Genomic DNA, 15404 nt, shown 5'->3' with positions numbered 1-15404 from the left:
GCTCCTAGCTTGCGATTGTTTAGTTTTCTCCTCTTCGATGGCCATAAAGGCGTAATGAGCAACTTGCTCGGTGTTGGATTCTTCTTCCTCGGATGCGCTCGAATCATCCCATGTTGCTTGGAGCGCCTTCTTCTTTGTTGTTCTTTTCTTGACTTGGGGACAATCACTTTTGTAGTGTCCCGGCTTTTTACACTCGTAGCAGATTACTTGGTCCTTCTTTGATTCAAGTTTATTTTTCACATCGTTTTTAAACTTGTTTCTTTTGAAGAATTTCTTAAACTTTCTTGTCAAAAGTGCCAGGTCATCGTCACAATCCTCATCACTTGAGATTTCTCTCAAGTGGCATTCAGAAGTTTTAAGTGCCATATCCTTCCTGTTCTTTGGAAGGATGTCTTCTTGCTCTTCATGAGCTTTGCAGGTCATTTCGTAGGTCATTAATGACCCGATTAGTTCTTCAAGAGGGAAATTTTGCAGATCTTTTGCCTCTTGAATGGCGGTGACTTTAGGATCCCAACTCTTAGGAAGGGATCTTAGTATCTTATTAACAAGCTCAAAATCCGAAAAGCTCTTTCCGAGTCCTTTTAGACCGTTGACGACATCCGTGAAACGGGTAAACATGTCGCCAATGGTTTCACTCGGTTTCATTCGGAAAAGTTCAAAAGAATGCAGCAACAGATTGATTTTTGACTCTTTCACTCTACTTGTGCCCTCGTGGGTCACTTCAAGTGTATGCCAAATATCAAAAGCAGTTTCGCAAGTTGAAACACGATTAAACTCGTTTTTATCAAGAGCGCAAAATAAGGCATTCATAGCCTTTGCATTAAGAGCGAAAGCCTTCTTCTCCAAATCGTTCCAATCGATCATTGGAAGAGAAGATTTTGAAAATCCATTTTCAACAAGGTTCCACAATTCAAAATCCATAGAAATAAGAAAGATCCTCATTCGGGTCTTCCAGTAAGTGTAGTCCGTTCCACTGAACATGGGTGGACGTGTAATTGAATGCCCCTCTTGGTTTCCGGCGTATGCCATCTCTCTTGGGTTTTAATCCTTTAGAGAGTTAACCTTGCTCTGATACCAATTGTTAGGATCGAGAGCACTAAGAGGGGGGGGGGTGAATTAGTGCAGCGGAAATCTTACAATAATTTAAAAACCAAAAGCTGCGTTTGTTCAAAAACTATTATGATGCAAAAGCAAATTCTCAGTTTGTATCTAAGTGCAGTTTGCGTCTAAGCGCAGATTGCGTCTAAGCGCAGTTTTGCGTCTAAGCGCAGATTGCGTCTAAGCGCAGATTGCGTCTAAGCGCAGTTTTGCGTCTAAGCGCAGTTTTACATCTAAATGCAGATTTACGTCTAAACGTAGATTTACGTCTAAACGCAGTTTTACGTCTAAACGCAGATTTACGTCTAAACGCAGTTTTACGTCTAAACGCAGTTTTACGTCTAAACGCAGATTTACGTCTAAACGCAGTTTTACGTCTAAACGCAGTTTTACGTCTAAACGCAGATTTACGTCTAAACGCAGTTTTACGTCTAGACGCAGATTTACGTCTAAACTTTGAAACTCGTTTGTATATTCGCAGAAGGCAGTATGCAGTTGAAATCAAGACGTAAACGTAAACTGAAATCTGATGATTGAGCGAAGAGAGCCGATTTACGTCTGAATGCAGTTTTACGTCTAAATGTTGAAACTCGTTCGTAAAATCGTAGAGGACAGATTGCAGTTATTAATAGGATTAAAATGTAAGCGTAAACTGCAAAGAAGCTCGTTCGTAAAAGCACGGAAAACAGTTCTGCAGAATCAAACGTAAACGTAAACTGTAATGTATGAAAATACGAGTTTACGTCTGAATGCAGATTTGGAAGAACAGCACTTAGAACTTGTTCGTGAAAGCGCAGAGAGCAGTAGTGATGAGGGAGGTTTGCAGTAATGATAAAGTGCTCGAAAGTAAACGCAAACCAGAGATTTAGAGTGGTTCGGTCAGCCTTGACCTACTCCACTTTTGGCTTCCTCCACCGATGAGGTTGCCGACGTCAACTAGGTGCCTTCCTTCAATGGGCGAAGGCCAAACTTCCCTCTTACAGTTTCTCTCCTTTTGGCAGGCTTAGGAGACAACCTTTACAGACCTTTCTCTCCTCACTTTACAATTGAAAACTTGAAGAACAGAAGGAGGAGACTTAAAGGCTTTACAACACTTTTGAGCTCTTTAGAATCACAGAAAAGATCACAATTTCGGTATAGGTCTGTATCTTTTCAGTGCTGAATGGGTGGGGTATTTATAGGCCCCAACCCAATTCAAAATTCGAGCTCAAAACGATCAAATCGATCAAATCCCAGAATTTCTGGGATCAGGCGGTTGCACCTCTCGACTGGAGAGGTGGCACCGCCTGGCAGAGCTCGAAGACTGAGCTCTGCCGATTGCTCCTCTCTGCCAGAGCTCGAAGACTGAGCTCGATGGTTGCATCACCTGGCAGAGCTCGAAGACTGAGCTTGGTGATTGCATCACCTGGCAGAGCTCGAAACTGAGCTCGGTGGTTGCATCACCTGGCAGAGCTCCAAGCTGAGCTCAGGCTGATCCACCTCTCTGCCAGAGCTCGAAGACTGAGCTTGGTGAATGCATCACCTGGCAGAGCTCGAGACTGAGCTCAGGCTGATGCACTTCTCTGCCAAAGCTCGAAGACTGAGCTTGGTGGTTGCATCGCCTGGCAGAGCTCGGAACTTGAGCTCTGGCGGTGCAACCTCTTGGCTGGGGCGGTTGCACCTCCCAGCCGTGCAGCCCTGGCGGTTGCACCTCCTGGCTGGGGCGGTTGCACCTCCCAGCCCCACAGCCCAGGCGGTTGCACCTCCTGGCTGGGGCGGTTGCACCTCTCAACCCCACAGCCCAGGCGGTTGCACCTCCTGGCTGGGGCGGTTGCACCTCCTGGTGCAATCAGGGTCCGAATGGTTCACTCCATTCGACCCACTTTGAATCTTTTCAGGGGCCCAATTGCCCCAAGATTAAGCTAATGGGATCACCTCCCATTTTCATGCTTAATCATCGTGCTAACTACGATTATCTCTAAGACAACTTCTGCAGCTTTGCTCCGATGCGTCAATCGCTTCTTCCGGCGAGTTTCTGGCCAATTTCCGTCGATCAACCGATAACCCTCGGTGATCCTTCTGCGGACATCTGGCATACTCCTGGACTTTGCGACGATCCACTTGGCGAGTTCCGACGAGCTTCGCTTGGCAAGCTTCTGGACTTCTCGGATCTGTTCTCTCTGAACCTCCGACGACCGTCCGAACTTCCGTCGAACTCTCGAACTCCCAACGTGATCATGATCTTGACTCCGGCGCAACTCCTGCTGCTTGTCTTACTCTCATCGTAGTTAATCCTGCACACTTATCTCAACACATAGATTAGATAACAAATGACAATTGACTTCATCATCAAAATCCGAGATTCAACAAAGTCCACCCTCATGCATGGATAGTAGGAATCGGTCACAAAGCCTCCCCTCTCTTGGAAGTCATCTTTTTTATTTGAGCTATTTCCTTGATGTGATTTCTTTAGGCTTAGTAGTCGACCCAAACTGAGTTCGGTAAAGAGAGTCTACATCTTATCCTTCATTCTCGTCTCGAAGGCTTCAAATTTAGCATCGATTGCCTCCTCAGGTGCCATAGTATATGCCACCAAATCTATAAAATTAAGATCTCTCTTTTGTTGTCGAGTTAAAGGCATGTATCGATTGAGAGAAGTGGTGACCGAAAGGGTCGGTGGATCGGTGCATGTAGGCTGCTTTGTAAGAGCAAAATTGTCATTGAAGAAACAACGGTTTCACGATGAAATTTCTAGCAAAAATTGAGAGATTTGAGGAGGGAATTTGATAGCAAAATCTTAGTTTAGATAACAAAATTGATGACAAATGTGATCAAGAAGATTTCGGTAGTATAACAGTAAGGAAATCGGTGCAATTTATGATAGCAGAATTCTCGTCAAAAAATTTTAATGGTTTACGACAAAAATTTACAGTAATAGAAGAATGTTTTAGAGATGAATTCCTCAATAGATCGATCTCAGATTAAAGCCAAGACGATCTATGAAGCGTACAAGAAATTTCATTCAAAAAGGATAGTAAATAGATCGGTTAATGATAATAATATACGGTTAAATTTTTTTGCAACAATCCTTCGTTCACAAAGATGATAACTTTTATGACAAAAGGAATTCACAACATGGGATAGATAAAAAGACTTTTTTTTGGTATTTTGAATGAAAAATTGAAGCAGCAAAAGGTATTGATGATAAGAGAATACCACATCTCTTGATGCAATTGGAGGTGACGACAGTAGATTGATTTGATCTATGGCAGAAGATGACGGTGGAGACGGCAATGTTAAGAGTAATTATGAAAATTACTTGGCTGGTAGTAGGTGGTAGGGGTGGTAGAAAAAGCAGCAAGATCGCTGCTCTGATACCATATGATAGAACCCCAAAGGAATTCTATATAGATTGATCTTTGAGGGGGATCAACCCTTAGAATGCTATAGGAGTTCTACCCTCCTAGAAGTCATCTCATAAGTTATTAACGACTTGATAAGTTCTTCGAGAGGAAAATTATTTAGACCCTTGGCCTCTTGAATGACCGTTACTTTAGGGTCCCAACTCTTTGGAAGGGATCTCAATATTTTATTAACAAGTTCAAAGTTAGAAAAACTTTTCCTAAGCACTTTTTGACTATTGACAACATCCATAAACCGAGTGTACATGTCTCCAATGGTCTCACTTGGTTTCATCCGAAACAATTCATAAGAATGGACTAAAAGATTTATTTTAGACTCCTTTACTCTACTGGTGCCTTCGTGAGTGATTTTGAGTATGTGCTAAATATCGAAAGCTGTTTCAGAAATAGACACTCGATTAAACTCATTTTTATCTAAAGCGTAAAACAAGACATTCATAGCTTTGGCATTTAAAGAGAAAGTCTACTTCTCCAACTCATTCCAATTATTCATTAGAAAAGAAGACTTTTGAAAGCTATTTTTCACAATGTTCCATAACTCAAAATCCATAGAAATTAAACAAATTCTCATTCTAGTTTTCCAATAGGTGTAATCCGACTCATTAAACATGGGTGGACGTGTGATTGAGTGATCCTCTTGGTTGCTAGCAAATGTCATCTCTCTTATGTTTCAAACCAAAATAAGAGTGACCTCGCTCGGAGACCAATTGTTAGGATTAAGAATGACACTAAGAGGAGGGGGGGTGAATTAGTGTAGTGGATAAAAACGATAAATTTAATCACTTTCGAAAAACTTTATACGATGAAACTCTTAGTTTGACAAAAACCATATTGAAATGCTGTTTGACTTGAATAAGTTTCTAAGTGAGTAGAGAAGAGTCGATTGGATAGTTCACAATGAAGTAAAGTTAAATGTAGCAAAAGTAAAGGACGCACCAAGACAAGAATACGCCAATTTTATAGCGGTTTAGTCATCCGACCTACGTCCACTCCCGATTCCTCCTTCGTCAAGGTCACCAGTGTCCACTAATAGTATTCTTTCAATAGGCAAAGACCAACCACCTCTTTACAATGCTATCTCCTTTTCATGGGTTTAGGAGACAACCTTTACGAGCCTTACACCTCTTATTAGATGATTGCAAAACTAAAGAAAGAGAGGGGGAGGACTTTTTACACTTTTACTACAATTTTACACCACAACACTTAAAGATTTTTTTCACACTTTGATTGCCCTTTCATGCAGAAAAGGGTGAGGTATTTGTAGGCCCCAATGGCTTCAAAATTAGAGCCAAAAAGTGTCACATCCTGGGTTTCTAGGGTACTAGCGATACTACCGCTTGAGCGATACCACCACCTACAGCACTGATACTAGGTAGTACCACCACCTAGTCTGGCGGTATTACCACTTGACAGAGCCTCGGAGACTATACTTTGGCAGTACCACTGCTTGACAATAATAACTATCGACGGTACCACCACCCAGTCTAGACGGTACCATCACCCAATCTAGGCGATACCACTACCCAAGCTTCTTAGTAACTAAGCCCAAGGAGATTCCACCACCCCAGTCTGGTGGTGCCACCGTCAGATAGGGTTCAGCAACTTGGTTAGGTTATGAAATTAACCCAAACTAGTCTAATTACGGGCCTAGTTGGCCCTTAACTGGTTTAATGGGAGTACCTCATAAACCTAAACCTAATTATATGCTAACTATGATTTTTAAGGCATATACTAAATAAAATAAGTTCTGTAAGTCGAGGTTTCTTCCGGTGATTTTTCGGTGGACTTCCGACGATCTCTCGGTAATCTTCCAGCGGACTCCCGAGAAGATCTTAGACTTTGCGATAATCTTCTTGGCAAGTTCTAACGAGCTTCTTGACCAATTCTGACAGCACTTCTGATGAACCTCCGGACTCCCGACGAACTCTTGAACTCATAACGAATTCTCAATCTTAACTTCGGTACTTCATTTTGCTTTATGCCTTGATCGCTATCATAGTTAATCCTGCATACTTTTCTCAACATATAGATTAGATCAAACAATTTACCTATTGACTTCATTATGAAAATCCAAGATTCAACACGCACTAGCAATTCTTTCTCCCCCTTTGTCATTGGCAAAAAGAAGAAGTACAACTAGTAAGCTTTTAGATATTAAAGCTTAGCAATTTAGCAAATTTTCATCACTTTAGAACATGCAAAATAGTGAGTTCTTTCTTCTCTTTTGAGAAGTTTTTTAAGATTGTGAAGTTTAGCAAATGTTCAAGCTAGCAATTTTTGCTTTCTTTGCATTGCGTAGGCTCGTAAGTTCTTTGAGAATGTGAAGTTTTAGCAAAGTTTTTGCTTCTCTTGAGATAACAACTTTTTGCTTCTCTTTACATTGTGCATATTTACAATTTTTGCTTCTCTTTTAAGTTAAGCAAGCTTAGCAAGTTTTGCTCCCCCTTTGTCATTGTCAAAAAGAAGAGATGTTTACAATAGTATAAAACTTTTCATATTACATCATTTTTCAAATCATCACATGAAATATATCAAGAAAAATTAACTTGGTAATGAGATATACAATTCATGAAAATAAATTTTAAATTATGAATATCAAAATATAAATTAAGATTCTTTTGGATAAATCAAATAGTGAAAAGAAGAATTATATTAAACAATCTTGATTCATAAGAATCTCAAGTTATAATTATTAAAGAATCAAGATTATAATTTGGATAAAACTCCTCTTTTGTAAAAAGCAAAAAGTATCATATGAGAAACAAATAAAATATCTCGATTCATGCATAAAAAGTCTCAAGTTGTCAACATCATGATTTATATATTAAAGAAAAAACTCAAATTATAATTCAAAAAATCATGAATGATAAAAAATATCTGATACCAACTGTTAGGATCAATGGGCTTTGATACCAATGGGTTTTGATACCAACAGTTGGTATTAGAGCAACATTTTTCTCATTTGGTTTAACACCAAAAAAAAATGACTTTTATCGGATTTCAAGAGGGTCACTCTATCATTCGTTCTTCTATATTCAATGGGACGTACTACACATATTGAAAAACTCGAATGAGAGTTTTTTTGCTTTCTTTAGATTTTAATTTATGGAATATCATTAAAAACGGAGTTTAAAGTCTTCTTCTCTTCCAATGAACGAATGAAGTGATTTGGAGAAGAAAACTTTCTCTTTGAATGCAAAAGCTATGAATGCTTTACTTTGTACCTTAGACAAAAATGAATTTAATCGTGTTTCTATTTGTGAAACTATGCATGACATTTGACACGCTCTTGAAATCACACATGAAGGCACTAGTAGAGTTAAAAATTTAAAAATTAATCTTTTAATGTATGATTTTGAATTGTTTCGAATGAAGCCAAGTGTAACTATCGTTGATATGTACACCCGTTTTATGGATGTTATCAATAGTTTAAAAGCTTTGGCAAATGTTCTTCGAATCTTGAACTTGTGAATAAAGTTCTACGTTCTCATCCTAAAAACTGGGATTCAAAAGTAACTACCATACAAGAGATAAAGGACTTACACAAATTTTCACTTGAAGAACTTATCGGGTCTTTGATGACCTACGAAATAATTTATATGACACATGACGAACTTGAGAACAACCTTCCAAAGAACATGAAAGATTTTACACTTAGAATAAAAGAAGACCACTCAAGCGAATGCTCAAGTGATGATGACCTTGAACTCCTAACAATAAAGGTTAAAAAGTTTATAAAACAAGAATAAAAAAATAAAAATAAACTTATAAAGAAGAGGTTGCCAAAGAAGAATAAGACACTCAAGGTGACTTGGGACAAATTGAGTACCTCCAAAGATTAGGAGTAAACTAACAAAGATAAAGTGGTGAACTATGTCTTTGTGGCTCTCAATAATGTGATAAATGACTCACCCGAAACTCCTTTACTTTACTATGAAATTACTTAATGCTTTTCATGATTTATTTTTAAATTAGTTAGTAAAAAATAAAAAAAATATATAAAAAATATCATGCCTTTCTTTCTAGTGATTTTGAAAAAATTAAAAATTTGAGCATGATAGTTGCATGTTAACTCCTAGCACAAAGCATGAAGAGTTAGATTCATTTAAAAAGAAAAATGTATTACTATAATAAACAAAACAATTTTGATTGAAAATGCTTTATGAAATCATGTTTAATGATGCAATGAAAACTTTAAAAGTTTTGGTACCATTCTTGATGATTTTTATATTATGCATGAGAATTTGAAGTAATGATGAATTGAAATATTATATTTTAGAATTATATGTTACATTTTTTATCTTGATGATTCTTGTGATAAATCTTATTTTTTGTTTTAAACATAATGCATGTTTTGATTTGGCATAAAAGATAAAGGCATGCTTGTATGAAATAAATCATATAAATTAAAACAACGAAAAAGGGAATGCATTTTGAAAATTTCTCTATCTCTATCTTATTGATTTTTTAATATGAAATTGATAAATTTATTTATGTCATTTAGAATTCCTTGAAAGTGATTTTGATGATTTGATAAATTGAATGAGCTGAAAATAATAATGTGTTTTGAAAATAAATGTTTGTATCATGAAGGTTGTACATTTTAAAATTATGCATGATGAGTTGAAGTAATGATAGTTTAAAAAATATTTACTCAAATCCATAAATCGATAATCTTTTTGTCACTTGAATTCTCCTTTCTTCTTATCATTTACTAAAGTGTAGATTTTTTTATGAATCATAATTTTTCTTATGCATTATAACTTGAAATTTTTTAATACATGAATCATGATCTTGGCAACTTGAGATTTTTTTTATAAATCAAGATCTTTGATCTCCTATGGTTTCTTTTTGTTATTTACTAAAAGGAAGATTTGTTAAAATAAATTATGTCTTTTGGTATTTATGACTTAATCCTTTATGATCTTTGATATTATATCTTTCATGATATGATTCCTTTGTATTTATGGCTTGTATACCTCATGTAATGATTGAAATATTTTGTACTATTGTATCCTTCCCTTCCTTTTGATAACAAAGGGGGAGAAAGAATTTCTAGCTCTAGAATTGTATCTTTCCCTTCCTTTTGATAACAAAGGGGGAGAAAGAATTTCTAGCTCTAGAAAAGCAAAACTTGTTAGCTAAGAATTTCTAGCTCTAGAAAGCAAAACTTGCTAGCTTGCTCATCTTAAAAGAAAAGCAAAGGTTGTTAAGTTACACATTACAAAATGAAGAAAAATTGCTAGCTTATAATCTCACGCAAAAGTGTTATATTGCTCATCTCAAAAAGAAAGTCTTACTAGCTTGCACATTATAAAAATTAGCAAAAAGGTACTAGCTTGCATATTGTAAAAAGAAGCAAAAAGTTGCTATCTAAGAGAAGCAAATATTGCTAACTTTCATAAATTTGCTAGTTTTTATGTTCTAAAGTGCTGATATATTCAACGATGTTTCGAAATTTTAAATTATGTAATGATTTAAAATTATGTCTCAAAAATTACTAGTTGCACTTCTCCTTTTTATTGATGACAAAGGGGGAGAAGATATGATGATATAATGATCATACGTAGTAGGATGTAATATACTTTGATATTTGGATACCATGATGATTTAAAATATTTATGATGATGCATGCAATGCAATGATATGCATATAATGTGTTGCATATGATCATGATTATAATTGCTTTAACTTGAATTCTAGGTTCTATCAATATGGCATATTGATAAGGGAAATTTTGTTTAAACTCCATCATCAATTGGTTATCATTATCAAAAAGGGGGAGATTGTTAAATCTCAGATTTTGATGATGAAACTAATTGATAGCGTTTATAATTTAATCTATATTTTGAGTGATGTAGGGCAAGCTTCGATCATGAAGAGACAATTAAAGCAGGAAGAATCAATGTTGGGCCAAAGTGGAACATATTAGAAGATTGGATGTCGGACCAAAGGAAGGTCGATGTGTCGACAGAAGGCTTCGTGCTATGAGTTTAGGCATCGGGCCTAGAAGAGTGGACAGTGCATCAAGGAGATCGGAGTTGCAGAGGTCAACATGTCGATTGGGCAAAAGGCTGCAAAAGAGGATGGTGTATCGAAGGATTAGACGAAGTGCCGATGAATCAATGACATGCAGGACAACATGTGATTAATGCTTTATAATAATTGTCTAGATCAAAGTAGTTTTAGTGGTAATTAGGTTGGTTTAGAATGTAATTAAGCCAACTCAATTAGGGGATAACTAGGCCCAAAGTAAGGCTATTTTGGGCTAAGAAAAAGGCTCATTCAGTGACCCAAAAGTTGGGTCAGGCAGTGGCACCGCTAGAGGCTTAGTCTCCAAGACAGTCTCTGAGACTGTGTCAAGCGGTAGCACAATCAAACTATACGATGGTACTGCTTAGTGTTAAGCGGTGGTACCACCAATCTGGGTGGTGGTACCACCTAGACATAGTCTCTCAGACTATGTTAGGTAGTTGTATAGTTAGACTGGATGGTGGTACTACCCAATATCAGTGTTGCATGTGGTAGTACCACCCATCACAAGCGATGGTACCCTAAGACGTGGGAAACCCGAGATAAGACTTTTTTTTGCTCTAATTTTGAAGCAATTTATAGTCTATAAATACCCCAACTATTCCTACATGGAAAGCACAAATTAGAGCAGAAAGGGATTGTTATTCTGGGTTGCAAAATTGCTAAAGTCCTCCTCCTTGCTTTCTAGTTTTGAGATCATTCAAGAAAGATGTGAGGCTTGTAAGGGTTGCCTCCTAAACCCATGAAAAGGAGAAAGAGTGTAAAAGGGTAGTTGGTCTTCGCCCATTGAAGGAACACTAGTAATTGAAGCTGGTAGTCTCAAGTGAAGAGGAATCGGGAGTGGATATAGGTCATAATAACCGAACCACTATAAATTGATTTGTATTTTTGTCTTACTATTTACTTTTATTGCAAACTACTTTACTTCCTCATTACTTTAGCTACACACTCTTATGAACATTTTCAAAGTTTAACATTTTTTATATGAGCTTTTACCGTATGAAGATTTCCGACTTGACATGATTTTTACATATGTAATAATGTAACCCCCCCCCCTCTTAGTGCTGGTTTCGGTCCTAACAATTGGTATCAAAGCAAGGATAAGATATGATAATATGATAATCATACATGGTAGGATGTAATATACTTTGATATTTTGATATCATGATGATTTGAAATATTTATGATGATGCAAGTAATATTTATGATAATGATGCATGCAATGCAATGATGTGCATATAATGTGTTGCATATGATCATAATTATAATTGCTTTAACTTTAATTCAAGGTTCTATCAATATGGCATATTAATAGGGGGAGTTTTATTGAAACTCCATCATCAATTAGTTGTCATCATAAAAAAAGGGGAGATTATTGAATCTCAGAATTTGATGATAAAATAAATTGATAGTGTTTATGATTTAATCTACATTTTAAGTTATGCAGGACTAGCTTTGATCATGAAGAAACAATTAAAGTAGGAAGAATCAATGTTAGGCTGGAGTGGAATATGTTAGAAGATTGGACCTCGGACCGGAGAAAGGTCAATGTGTCGGTAGAAGGCTTCGTGCCATGAGTTTGGGCATCGAGCGTAGAAGAGCAGACATTGCACCAAAGAGATTAGAGTTGTAGAGGTCAACATGTCGATTGGGCAAAAGGTCACAAAAGAGGATGATGTGCCGAAGGATTGGACGAAGCACCGATAAACCAACGACATGCCAAACAGCATGTGATTAATGCTTTGTAATAATTATCTAGATCAAAGTAATTATAGTTATAATAGGGTTGGTTTAGAATATAATTAAGCTAAGTCAATTAGGGACCAACTAGGCCCAAAGTGGGGTTATTTTGGTCCAAGAGAAAGGCCCATTCAATGACCCAAAAGTTGGGTCAGGCGGTGGCACCGTCGGTCCAAGCGGTGGCACCACCAGAGGCTCAGTCTCCAAGACACAGTCTCCGAGACTATGTCAGGTGGTAGTATTGCCAGACTGGGCGGTGGTACCATCCAATGTCAAATGGTGGTACCACCCAGTGTCAGTGCTACAAGCGATGGTACCGCTCAACATAGGCGATGGTACCATCAGGACTCGGGATGAGACATTTTATTACTCCAATTTGAAAACCCGGGAAACCCGGTCGTACGAAGATTTTCAATCTCTTTAGTTGTTTCAATTAAAATCAATGGACTTTGATACCAACTATTAGGATCGAGTTCGCACTAACAGGGGAGGGTGAATTAGTGCTATCTTAAAACTTACGTCGATTTGAAAATCTTCATATGATTAAAATCGATATTTGAAAAGAGTTTGACTTTGAAAGTATTCGTAAGTGTAGTGAATAAGTAAAGCAGCTTGCAAAGAAAGGCAAAACTTGTAAGCTTGCATATCTCAAAGGAGAGAAGTGCTATCTTGTAAATCTCAAGAGAAGCAATGTTTGCTAACTTACACATTTCAAGAAGATGCGAAAATAGGCTATCTTGTATATCTCAAAAGATGTAAAATTTTGCTAATTTTCATATGTGAAAATCTTACTAGCTTGCATATCTAAAAATCTCCTCTTAAATAATATGAGAACACATAATGAGATTTCAAGTTATAATTCTGAGGAATCAAAATCACGATATAGGTAAAAACTCATTCAAATTTAAAAAATCAAAATTATCAAAATCACTTTCAAGAGATTCAAAATGACATAAATAGATTTATTAATCTCTTAGGATCACTTGTTAAAAAATTTAATAAGTTTTTGGGGATAGAGTCATTTTTAAGAAAAATAATACATTCGTCTATGTGATTGATTTCATACAAGCACGCCATTGTTTTCTAAGCCAAAACCATGTGTTATCGTTTAAACTCAGAAAACAAGATTTATCACAAAAATCATCAAGATTAAAAGTGTAACACATAACTTCAAAACATAAGATTTCAAATCATCTTTACTTCAAATCCTCGTGCATAATATAAAATCATCAAGCATGATACGAAACCTTTTAACATTTTCATTACATCATTACATCATTAAAACATCAAGCATGATTTCGTTAAACATAAAGCATTTTCAATCAAAATTATTTTGTTTATTATAGTAATATATTTTTCTTTTTAAATGAATCTAACTTTAATGCTTAGTGCTAGGAGTTAACATGCAATTGTCATGCTCAAATTTTAATTTTTTTTTAATTCACTAGAAAAAGAAGCATGATTTTTTTATTTTTTTATTTCTTACTAACTAATTTAAAGATAACTCATGAAAAACACCAAATAATTTCATAGTAAGGTAAAAAGGTTTCAAGTAAGTCATTTACCTCATCGTCGAGAGCCACCAAGGCATAGTTCACCACTTTGTCTTTGTTAGTTTGCTCCTTGTCTTCGAAGGTACTTGATTTATCCCAAGTCGCCTTGAGTGTCTTCTTCTTCTTCGGCAACCTCTTTATTTTAAATTTATTTTTATTTTTTGATTCTTGTTTTAGGAACTTTTTAAACTTTGTTGTTAGGAGTTCAAGGTCATCATCACTTGAACTTTCACTCGAATGGTCTTCTTTTGTTTTAAGTGCAAAATTATTTATGTTCTTTGAAAAGTTGTTCTCATGTTCATCAAGTTCATCATGTGTCTTGCATATCATTTTATAGGTCATTAATGATCCAATAAGTTCTTTAAGTGGAAACTTATTTAAGTCTTTTACCATTGTTGTATTGTAGTTACTTTAGGATCCCAATTTTTAGGAAGAGAACATAAAATTTTATGGACAAGTTCAAGATTTGAAAAAATTTTACCAAGTGCTTTTAAACTATTGATAACATCCATAAAACAGGTGTACATGTCAATAATAGTTTCGCTTGGTTTCATATAAAACAACTCAAAATCATGCATCAAAATATTTATCTTAGAATGTTTAACTCTACTAGTGCCTTCGTGTGTGATTTCAAGTGTGTGTCAAATCTCATAAGTCATTTTGCAAATAGAAATCCAATTAAATTCATTCTTATCTAAAGCGTAAAATAAAGCATTTATAGCTTTAGCATTCAAAGAAAAAGTTTTCTTCTTCAAATCATTTCATTCGTTCATTGAAATAGAAGACTTTTGAAATCCATTTTCAATGATATTCCATAAATCAAGGTTTAATGAAAGCAAAAAACTCTCATCCGAGTTTTCCAATAAGTGTAGTCCATCTCATTGAACATAGGAGGACGAATGATATATTGACCCTCTTGAAAGCCAAAAAGAATCATTTCTCTATTAGGAATTAGTCGGCACGAAGAGATGAATTAGTACAATGGATAAAAATACATTGGTTCAAAAATATTCTTAGGATAAAAATCGAATTCGACAAAGTGAGTTTAACTTGAAAGTAAACGGAAGAGTGTAATGTAAAAGTTAAGCAAGTAAGGTAGTTTGCAATAAATGTAAATAGCAAAACATAAATGCAAACCAGATTTTATAGTGGTTGACTCCGAGACTCATTTTGCTTTATGCCTTGATTGCTATCATAGTTAATCCTACACACTTAAAACCTACTTTGATCTAAATAATTATTACAAGACTTAAATCAAATGTTGTCTGGTATCTCATTGGTTCATCGACGCTTCATTCGATTCTTCAGCGTATAATCCTCTCTTGCGGCCTATTGCCTAATCAGCTAGTTGACCTCCGTAACTCCAATTTCTTTGGTATAATTTTCGCTCTTCTTGGCTCGATGCCCGAACCTATGGCCCGAAGCCTTCTACTAATACGTCGATTGATCCTCCGGCTTGACGTCCAATCTTCTGACATGTTCCATTTCGGCCCAACATGATTCTTCCTGCCTTAATTGTCTCTTCCTAATTGAAGCGTCCTGCGTCACTCAAAACACAGATCAAATAAGCACTATCAAT

The sequence above is a fragment of the Musa acuminata genome, chromosome BXJ2-8, assembly GCF_036884655.1.
Source record: "Musa acuminata AAA Group cultivar baxijiao chromosome BXJ2-8, Cavendish_Baxijiao_AAA, whole genome shotgun sequence".
NCBI classification, from domain to species: domain Eukaryota; kingdom Viridiplantae; phylum Streptophyta; class Magnoliopsida; order Zingiberales; family Musaceae; genus Musa; species Musa acuminata.
Note: the sequence above shows the minus strand (reverse complement) of the source record.